The following is a 9,979-nucleotide window of genomic DNA, read 5'->3' on the forward strand; positions in this document are numbered from 1 at the left end:
AAGGAGAGAAATAAGGGTGTTCTTACTAGGTTAGCATACAATACTAACACAAGGTGAAAAGTCAAGAATTCCCTTACTATCATGAAGAGGTGTAAGGAAACAAGGGAACTCCTTACAAAGCTCAAGGTACAACTTTGACTTTGGGGTTGACTAGTCAATTACTAGTCCCTAACTATAGAATTTCAGGAATTTATGGAATTAAATTACAAATTGAAATAGGATTAAGTACTTAATTAATCCCTTAATCGAATTTGGATCTCGGGGTGTCACATTCCCCCCCCCCCCCCCCCCCTTCAAAGAAGCTTAGTCCCCGAAGCTTGGGTACGATGAATTAGAACTAACGGTAAAAAGATCAACAATGTGACAAGGAGTGTCAAGAACAATTCTTTTGGTCAGAACCCCAAAAGATTTCACAAGATCTCAAGGCAAGAAAGAATTCAAAACAAAGATCGGAAAGAATTAAACAAACGGATATATTGAGCATAACGAACTCTAGTCCCAACACCAACACCAACTTCCAGCCAACAACTTAGAACTAGACAACCAACTCAAAACACCAACTACAAACCAACTAAACAACAGAACAACAAGCAAAACAAGCATACAAAGTAAGCATCGCGCCTCTGCAAGACTTTGGGCTTAGGCGCGTGGCCTCGGCCCATTTTTTTATTTTTTTTTATTTTTTTTATTTTTATTATATATATATATATATATATATATATATATATATATATATATATATATATATATATATATATATATCATCATCATATCAATATCAAGAACCTCTTTTCAACATCAAGATCATCAAGATTATCAAGAATGCGCATAAATCATCTTATCAATCATCAATAATATATCACAAATAGCATAGAGGAATTAATCAAGACACAAGCATATAGAAGGAGGCCAAGGAAGGAGATTAAAGCAAAGAAAATAGGTTTTGTTGAGACATGGGAAGTTTCCAACCTTTTAACGTGGGAATATTCCGCGTTACAAAATACTCGGACCGTAAAGTCCAAATCTTTCCTCTCTGAAAGGACGTAGTCCAAACGGTCCTCCAAAACAAGATTTTCCTCACCAAAGATATATATATATATATATATATATGTATATATATATATATATATATATGTATATATATATATATATATATGTATATATATATATATATATATATATATATATATATATATATATATATATATATATATATATATATATATATATACAGCGTGGTAAGCGGCCGCCGATCTCTATCGAATCCAACTACTACAGCGTGGGGTTCAGGAACAGATTCGAAAGAGGAACACAGGAGGTGGGGCGCCACCTGTGAAAAGAACAAGAAACGACGCCAACGCAAGGCCGAGCAATCCAGCAGGACAGAGGCCACCCCTAGGAAACAACGAAGCTAACACATGGGGCTTCCCCTGCCCAAAATGCAACAAAAACCATAGAGGCAAGGACTGCATGGGGAACCCCTTACGATGCTTCAACTGTGGGAAGGAAGGGCCCAAGTCCTTCAACTGCACTTCACCCTCGAGCTCACGCCCTATGGCCATGGGCTAACGCGGGGGCACGAACAATCAAGGAAACTACGGTGCCCCCGGAAAAGTGTTCGTCATGAGCCACACACAAGCCGAACTCGAGGACCAGGGCAACCTCGACGAAGAAAGCAGGGTCCTAGGAGACGATGATCACGCAAACCCGCCAGAAGAGAATCAAGAAGATGAGTTCTATTTAGGATAACTAACAACCCCTTGTAACCACCCTCATAGTAGAATTTCTTGTTTAGATTAATTACTTCGGAATTATTATAAATAAAGAGCCAAGTCAAAAATAATCTTAGCATAAAGGAAAGAAACTAGACTATCCACATCAAACAACAAGGGGAACCAACTCAAATCTCCTACCACTAGAGGACAAAAGGAGGAAATATATAAGGATCACACCATATGGAAGACTAATGTCATCAAGGAGAATTAAACTCTAAACTTCCCATTAAACTTCCCATTTACAAGTCCAAACTCCTAACCACTAAGCCATGAGTGTTTCTTGAAACCTCAAGGGAACACTCCCTTCTTAAACCCCTACAAATCCCTAAAAACCCCCAAAACCCCCAAATCAAAAACCCTTCTTCTTCCCCTTCTCCCTCCCCACTCTCTCTCTCTCCCTCTCTTCCTTCCACTCACCCAGCCGCCACACAACACCCCCCCCCACCACCACACAAACCACCCTGCCAACCGCCGCCACCAGCCAAGCCACCGGCGTTCGCCAGCAACACTCGTCGTCGCCACACCAGAAGCAACCCGCAACGCCACCGCCGGCCACCCGGACCTTCCCTGCTGCCACACGCCGCCGCTGCCACGCACCGCCACTACCACCCACTGCCACTGCCACACAGGCGAGCTCCACCTTGATCCGTCGCCACCTCGCCAAGCCGCGCCACGCCGGGGACCGTCACCACCGGAAAAGCCGTACCACCGGAATCTCGCCAGGAAATCGCCGGAAAACGCCTCCTAGAAGAAAATTCAAAAAAAAAATGACGAAAAAGCCCCTCGGAGTCCGCACCCCAGAATGGAGCAACGCCGAATACACTGTGATCGGAGGTAAAGCCCTCGAACCCAACCAATTCTCTCCGGAATTGGTCGACATGCTTAACTACCAAGGGCTCTTGGATAAGTATCTCACCATTAAAGGGGATACGTACCCCGAATTGGTGAAAGAGTTCTACCATCACTTGGTGGCCGTTAAACGAGGTGATAAACTGGAACTCACCGCTAAGGTCCGAAGCAAGGAAATCATACTTTCCGAAGGCCGCTTGGCCAAGCTCTTAAAACTGACCACCACGGGTGTGTCAGACTACAACCGGAAGGGGTGGATTAGTACCCAAAACACGGGGTACAAGGACTACCTCGGGTACCTACCCGGGAACGAAGAAGGTTTCACCTCGGCCACTCGGCCAAACAGGAAATGGCTAACCGTGGAGTAAAAGATACTAGTCATGATTGTAACTGATAGCCTGTTGCCCACAAATAACAAGAGCAAGGATGTGGGAAGTTTGGAGTGCACTTTTGCTTACCTCCTAAAGCACAAAATCAAGTTCAATCTACTGGCCCTTATGTTGAAACACATGGAGTTTTGCAAGACTAGCAACCGGCTTAGCCTACCCTACGGGATGATCCAGAGTTGGATCATGGAGAAAAAGGAAGTAGACCTAAGCCACACAGAGGTTAAGACCACAAGCTGTAACACCCCGGATTTTCAAGACTTTTAAAACTTATAAAATAAAGATAGAATCTCATTAAATCCCAAAATACGATACAAAGAGTACGGGGTGCTATGCCACACCCGAGCTAGAGAACTCGGGTGCACAGGCTAAATTCTAAAACCTCAATCAGTATCAATACTAAATCATGACACGCAAGCCGAAAGGGAAAAACTATCTAAGCTATGCCCCAAGCTTCTAGCGCGCTCCAGTGATCTACTCGTCTGTGCCTGAAAGCCAAATATATCTGTTCAGCGAGAGATGCTGGTAACCCACTCCAACGCGTTGAAATACAATACAGATATATATATATATATATATATATATATATATATATATATATATATATGTATATATATATATACGAAAACCATTTTGAACATGAAGATATATCGTACGAACTCTAGCTTTTAAAACAGGGATAGACTCAACAGATAGAGCTAAGCACAGACAGCAGTTATACCAAGCATATACAGTTTACAACAGGCAAGACAGATAAGATAAGCACAATTAATAATCATAACCCAACATATACGATCCCCAGTATAAATCCCATAGTCTCATCCCCAAGATACTCATAACAACAACTCATCCGTATCTCATCACATAGCACACTTTGTTGGCGCTACAGGACCAATCGCATGCCCATACATGAGGGTCAGCGCATATAGCTCTGACACGGCCGCGCAGCACCCTGCCCCGTATCGCAACACGGAGGGGTCGATCGCAACCGACCGATGAACCGCAGCTCATCATAGTTTGATCGCAACCAAACAGTGGACCGCAGCCCAAGAGTATGTCATCTGACCGCAGCCAGGAAATATGAACCGCAGCTCATGTAGAAACGTTTGATCGCAACCAAACGGTGGACCGCAGCCCAAGAGTGTAAATCTGACCACAGCCAGCTTCTGAACCGCAGCTCAGGAATGACCAATCCAATCCCAACCGAATTGGGGTATCATGCACACATAACACATAGTAAGTACATGCAACCCACATTAACACATTGGGAAAGGGGGAGAAAACGTATAACAAAACCTATGCGTGATCCTTCACATACTAAGAATAATCCTAAGGGGTTCATACTTCTTTCACCTAGGTCAACGGGATACCAATTCAACTAGCATGCAATATATAAGACTCATAAAACCTACGAACGGTACCCGAAATATCAAACTAGACATAGGAACGATAGACGGAGTCCGTTGGGACGCCACGGGGGTCGGGGGAACATCAAACGGGGAAGCCAAAATCCCAAAGTGGGGTCCAAACCAGCGGGTAGCCGGTGGGTGAGGGATCACCCGCCGGCTGCCCGCTGCCGGCGTTGCCCAAGAAGGCCGCGGGTAGGTGGCGGGTTCCCTACCCCCACCTACCCCCCACTGACTCTTTTTCACCAAAAACACCCCGGGAACCTTTGTGGAACCCGAAACCATGCTTAGACACTTTCAAACGCAATTGATAACACACGTAGACAATTAACGGGTCAACGATCGAGAAACATATGGCACATAACCTATCATGCTTTTCTAAACATAATCAACACCCAATCATGCGAATTCCCACCCAATATACCAAGAATAATTCCATACGATACAACCTAGGGTTCTAATCATTTTTAAATCAACAAGGACACAATTCATCTTCCAATATCAAGATTCGGTAAGAATATCGTATAAACATCAAGAACATCCTACAATCATCAAGAATCATCATATAATCATCAGGAACGTCATATAATCATCAAGAACACCATAATTATCAAGAACCTTTTATCATCAAGATCACCCATGGAATTATCCCATCAATCATCAATAATAATATCACAAATCATCAATACACAATAATATGGGGAAATCCTACGGGGGAAATCATAGCTATGAAAATAGGTTTTGTTGAGACATGGGTTACCTCTTAGCCTTAATTAATTCCTTGGCACCATCTCCCTTGTGGTCTGATGGTATCCGGTATGGACCTTCAAAAAGAAAGGCCCGGGATCGATTCCCATCCCAAGCGTGGGTCGGAATATTGTTGCTAAGCGATCCTGGGCCCTGCACTCTGCACCCTGAGGCTTGGGCTCTGTGCCCTGGTCTCGGGGTCCCCGAACCCAAGGCCCTGTGCCCACCGAACCCAAAAGGCCCTGTGTCCCCCGAACCCAAAAGGCCCTGTGCCCCCCGAACCATGAGCATGGCTCGGATTGTTAAATAAAAAAATGGTCCTTGCAGCACTTGGTACGCTTGGTACTTGGAACCAACGGGAAGTCTGATTCCAGGGCACCAGAACCTGTGTGGGACGTTGTGATGCCGTGTATACCCAGAACAGGATTACAGGGTCTACGGCGCCCCTGCGTACGGACCGGGGATCTCAACAAGTCCTCTACACCTCAAGGAGAAACAGGGACCCATGTTGTCCCGAGAAAGCGCTGCGAGACGTGCCGGAACCTGGCGGGCCGTGAACTGGGTGACACTAGGCGACACCAGGCCTAACAACTAGGCGCACATGCCCCGGACCTTGGGCGAAACGAGGTGAACCCACAGCATCGGGATGAACTAAGCGACTCCAGGAGCCATCCAATCGTAACGAGCCTCTGTGGAGGCATCTGATGTAATCTCAAAAAAAAAAAAAAAAAAAAATTCCTTGGCTATGAAGGGTCTTTCTTTAAGCCTTCTCCTAAGGGGATTCTTGGAACTTCTTGTGTGGTGAGAGATTATGGTGGTGAAAGATCTAGGTGCCTCCTATATCCCTATTTATATATTTAAGACTCCTAATTAGAGTCTGAATGGTATGGGTTTACTAATTCTATTCCTTATAGGACTAAGGGCTTATTTTAGGGATAAGGGTCCATGGTCCATAGTAGACCATATTAATTAATTAAAGGGAATCCTAATCGTGGTCTGAATAGTAAAAGGCGTACTTCCTTTATTCCTAATAGATAACTAGGTCTAGGATTCCTAATTAGAATCTGAATAGTAAAGGGTTTACTTTCTTTATTCCTAATAGGCTTAGGACTCTAATTTAGGCAAGGGTCCACGGTTCATGGTGGACCTTATTAATTAATTAAAGGAAACCTAACCGAATTAAATCATATTTAATTATTATTAACGGGATTAATTAAATAATTAATTCGGGATTGAAGGCCATAACACGGGGTGTTACACTCTCCCCCCCTTACGAGAAGCTTCGTCCCCGAAGCTTGGAAATCATTGCGGGGGTAACGAGTCCAAAGTAGTACGGTGGTCCTATAGTGAAAGCATTCTACGGGGAAACTATATAATTGTATGTTTATGTGAGCTGGGTTTTTGGGAACGATTAGGTTTAAAGGGCTAAGAGAGTGGGTTTCAAACCTGAGGACAAAGTGAATTTAGGAATTAGGATTAAAGTTTTCAAGGTTGCAACTTAGGGTGTGAGGTTGCCACCTTGTATGGAATTGTTAAAATAGCGGATCAAGAGTGTGGTTGAAGGGTAGAAAGGGTTTTGAAATAAGGAGGGGGGCGATTTTCTGATGGAGGGAAGGGAATTCGGCTAGGATGGGTTAAGGGTTCTCGATCTTCAAGTGACTGTTCTGGTTTGATGCTTTGATCATGACGTATTGACGAACTGATGATCCTTCTTCCTTGGTGTTGGCACTTGCTTGACTTTAAGATCCTTGTTAGACCTTGCTTCCCAGGCTAAGGTTTCATCTTTCTCCCCTATCTTGAGGGAATCTCCCGTGATGATTTAACACTTACTTCTTTAATGCGTCCAAGGTTGTAACACCCTAGTGAGCTGTCGTAGGCTTCCAAATTAAAACCTTACAAACGTAGTAGCGGGAGTAAGGATCGATCCCACGAGGAGTAACTAGTTTAACTTTTGTGCTCAAATTAGAGGTAGGGGGGTTTGGAATATATCGAGAATAAAGATAAAATAAAAGAGAACTTAAATAAACAAGAAATTTAATTGAACGAATAAAGCAATGAAAATAATATATCGAAAACACTTATAATAGGAGACCTTGGTTAGTAAAGATCCACCACCGGAATTCAACACTGATCATTGATTAATAAAGTAATTAATGTGCAATTGAATATTTGTCGTGAAATTATTTCATTTCTGTTTTCCCTTAGTTGTAGGTAACTAAAGCACACGCGGTTTAATTACCCCTAACTACTAAATAACCTAAGACAAGCGCTATAGATTTAATTTAATAGCAGCAATAGGAACTAGGAAAACCGACAAACTAAATAACACAAGCACAAGCGGTTGCATTTAATTTAGGAAAATATTCTACCCGAGTCCAATTATCACTAAGCCGTCAATAATTAACCCAGTTGCTACTGAATATTAGAGTAATTTGTAGCACAACATTATCTAATATAGCAAATAATTATATCAAATAAATAACTAGTAGGCCTCCCTAGCAATTAAATGACACAATTATTTCAAATAACTTAGAAGAATATTTAATACTCAAATGCATAAAAAATATATAATAAAAATAAATAAATAACCTTACAGCGTAATGAACTCCGGGGCTTCAATTCACTAAACCAAACAAGAAATTAGCCACAAATGGACATTGATAACAACTTCAACGAATACTATAGAGGAGGGAAGAATGAACGTTTTATTACAAGGCACATGCTAATCTATTTATACATGAAGAAGAGGAGATAACTGTGCTATTAGCATGCAACATGGGAGAGGATTGCGGTGAAGATTTTGGACGTGGAAGCTAGGTGGTGGATGACTCAGTCCTCATTGCTGCTGCGCCGCACATCATGTACAAATTTAAGAAATGAAGAAAAGAAGCAACATATAATGTTAATTTTGTTTTGTCCTTTTGTGTAAGCTAATAATTGGACCAAACAATGTTTAAAATAATACTTTAACTTATAATATATATATTTATAAAGCATATATAGATATATACTTGTACAGTACGTAGTATGCATTCTAATATATTATATATTAAATATATTATATACTATATAAGAATAGATTATATATTATATATAAAAAGAATTAATTACTAGATAATATTAAATAATTAATGCAAAATTATTATAAAGATGTACCTAAAATATGAGTGTAAAATGTGCCTATCACACCCCGTGTTACGGCCCCTAAAACCATTTAATTAATCAACCAATAAACTCAAGAGAAGGAATAAATCATAATGATCAATTAGGGAAAAAGGCCCACCGTAGTCCATGGGCCCTCATATATAAACCCAACCCCTAAACCCAATCCTTAGTTCCGAAAGAAATAGAATTAGCAAGCCTATAGTATTAATTCCTAATTAGGACTCCTAAATATATAAATAAGGGACTTAGGAGACACCTAGAACTTCCCACACGCCTAAACGCCCCACCTCCCCAAGAGAGCTCCAAGAATTCCCTTAGAAGAAAGCAAGAAAGCTTAAAGAAAGACCCTTCATAGCCAAGGAACTAATTAAGGCTAAGAGGTAACCCATGTCTCAACAAAACCTATTTTCATAGCTATGATTTCCCCTTAGGGTTTCCCCCATATGATTGTAAATGGCGAATTACTATGATTATTATTGATGTTGATTTAATGATTCCATGGGGAATCTTGATATTGGGAGTTTCTTGATAATTGTGATGTTCTTGATGATTAATTGGGATTCTTGATGATTACGTGTTGTTCTTGATGATTATGATGTTCTTGATGATTAATTGGTATCCTTGATGATTATGTGTTGTTCCTACCGAATCTTGCAATTAGAAGACGAATCGTATTCTTGTTGATATAAAAGTAATTAGAACCCTAGGTTGTGCCGTATGCTTTGATTCTTGGATTATCGGGTGGGAAATCGCATGTTTGGGTGTTGATTATGTTTAGAAAAGCATGATAGGCCATGTGCCGTTCGTTTCCCGTATTTGATCCGTTAATTGTCTACTTGTTGTGGTTAATTGCGTTGTAAAGTGTCTAAGCATGGTTTCGGGTTCCACAACGGTTCCCGAGGCGAAAAGTGATGAAAAGAGTCAGTGGGGGGTAGGTGGGGGTAGGGGACCCGCCACCTACCCGCGGCATTCTCGGGCAGCTCCGGCAGCGGGCAGCCGGCGGGCGGGCAGCTGCCCGCCGGGCACCCGCTGCCCGGAACAGTGGCAGCCGGCGGGTGGACCCCCACCCACCGGCTACCCGCTGGAAATTACACTACCTCGGGCTCCCGGTTTCCCCGTTTGATGTTTCCCCGATCCCCGTGGTGTCCCAACGAACCCCGTTTGTCGTGCCTATGTCTAGTTTGATGTTTCGGGTACCGTTCGTAGGTTTATGAGTCTGTTATATCGCATGCTAGATGAATTGGTATCCCGTTGACCTAGGTGAAGGAAGTATGAACCCCTTAGGACTATTCTTAGTATGTGATGGATCACGCATAGGTTTGTTATACGCTTTATCCCCCTTCCCAATGTGTAACGTGGGTTGCATGTGCTTGCTATGTGTTATGTGTGTGTGCTACCCCAATTCGGTTGCGATCGGATTGGTTATCCTGAGCTGCGGTTCAGAAGCTGGCTGCGGTCAGATTGGTATTCCTGGCTGCGGTCAGATGACTTTCTCTTGGGCTGCGGTCCACCGTTTGGTTGCGATCAAACGTTTCTATACGAGCTGCGGTTCGTCCTTTATCCTGGCTGCGGTCAGATGACACTCTCTTGGGCTGCGGTCCACTGTTTGGTTGCGATCAAACATTATGATGAGCTGCGGTTCATCGGTCGG

Source organism: Ipomoea nil, unplaced genomic scaffold, assembly GCF_001879475.1.
Source record: "Ipomoea nil cultivar Tokyo-kokei standard unplaced genomic scaffold, Asagao_1.1 scaffold2280, whole genome shotgun sequence".
Taxonomy (NCBI): domain Eukaryota; kingdom Viridiplantae; phylum Streptophyta; class Magnoliopsida; order Solanales; family Convolvulaceae; genus Ipomoea; species Ipomoea nil.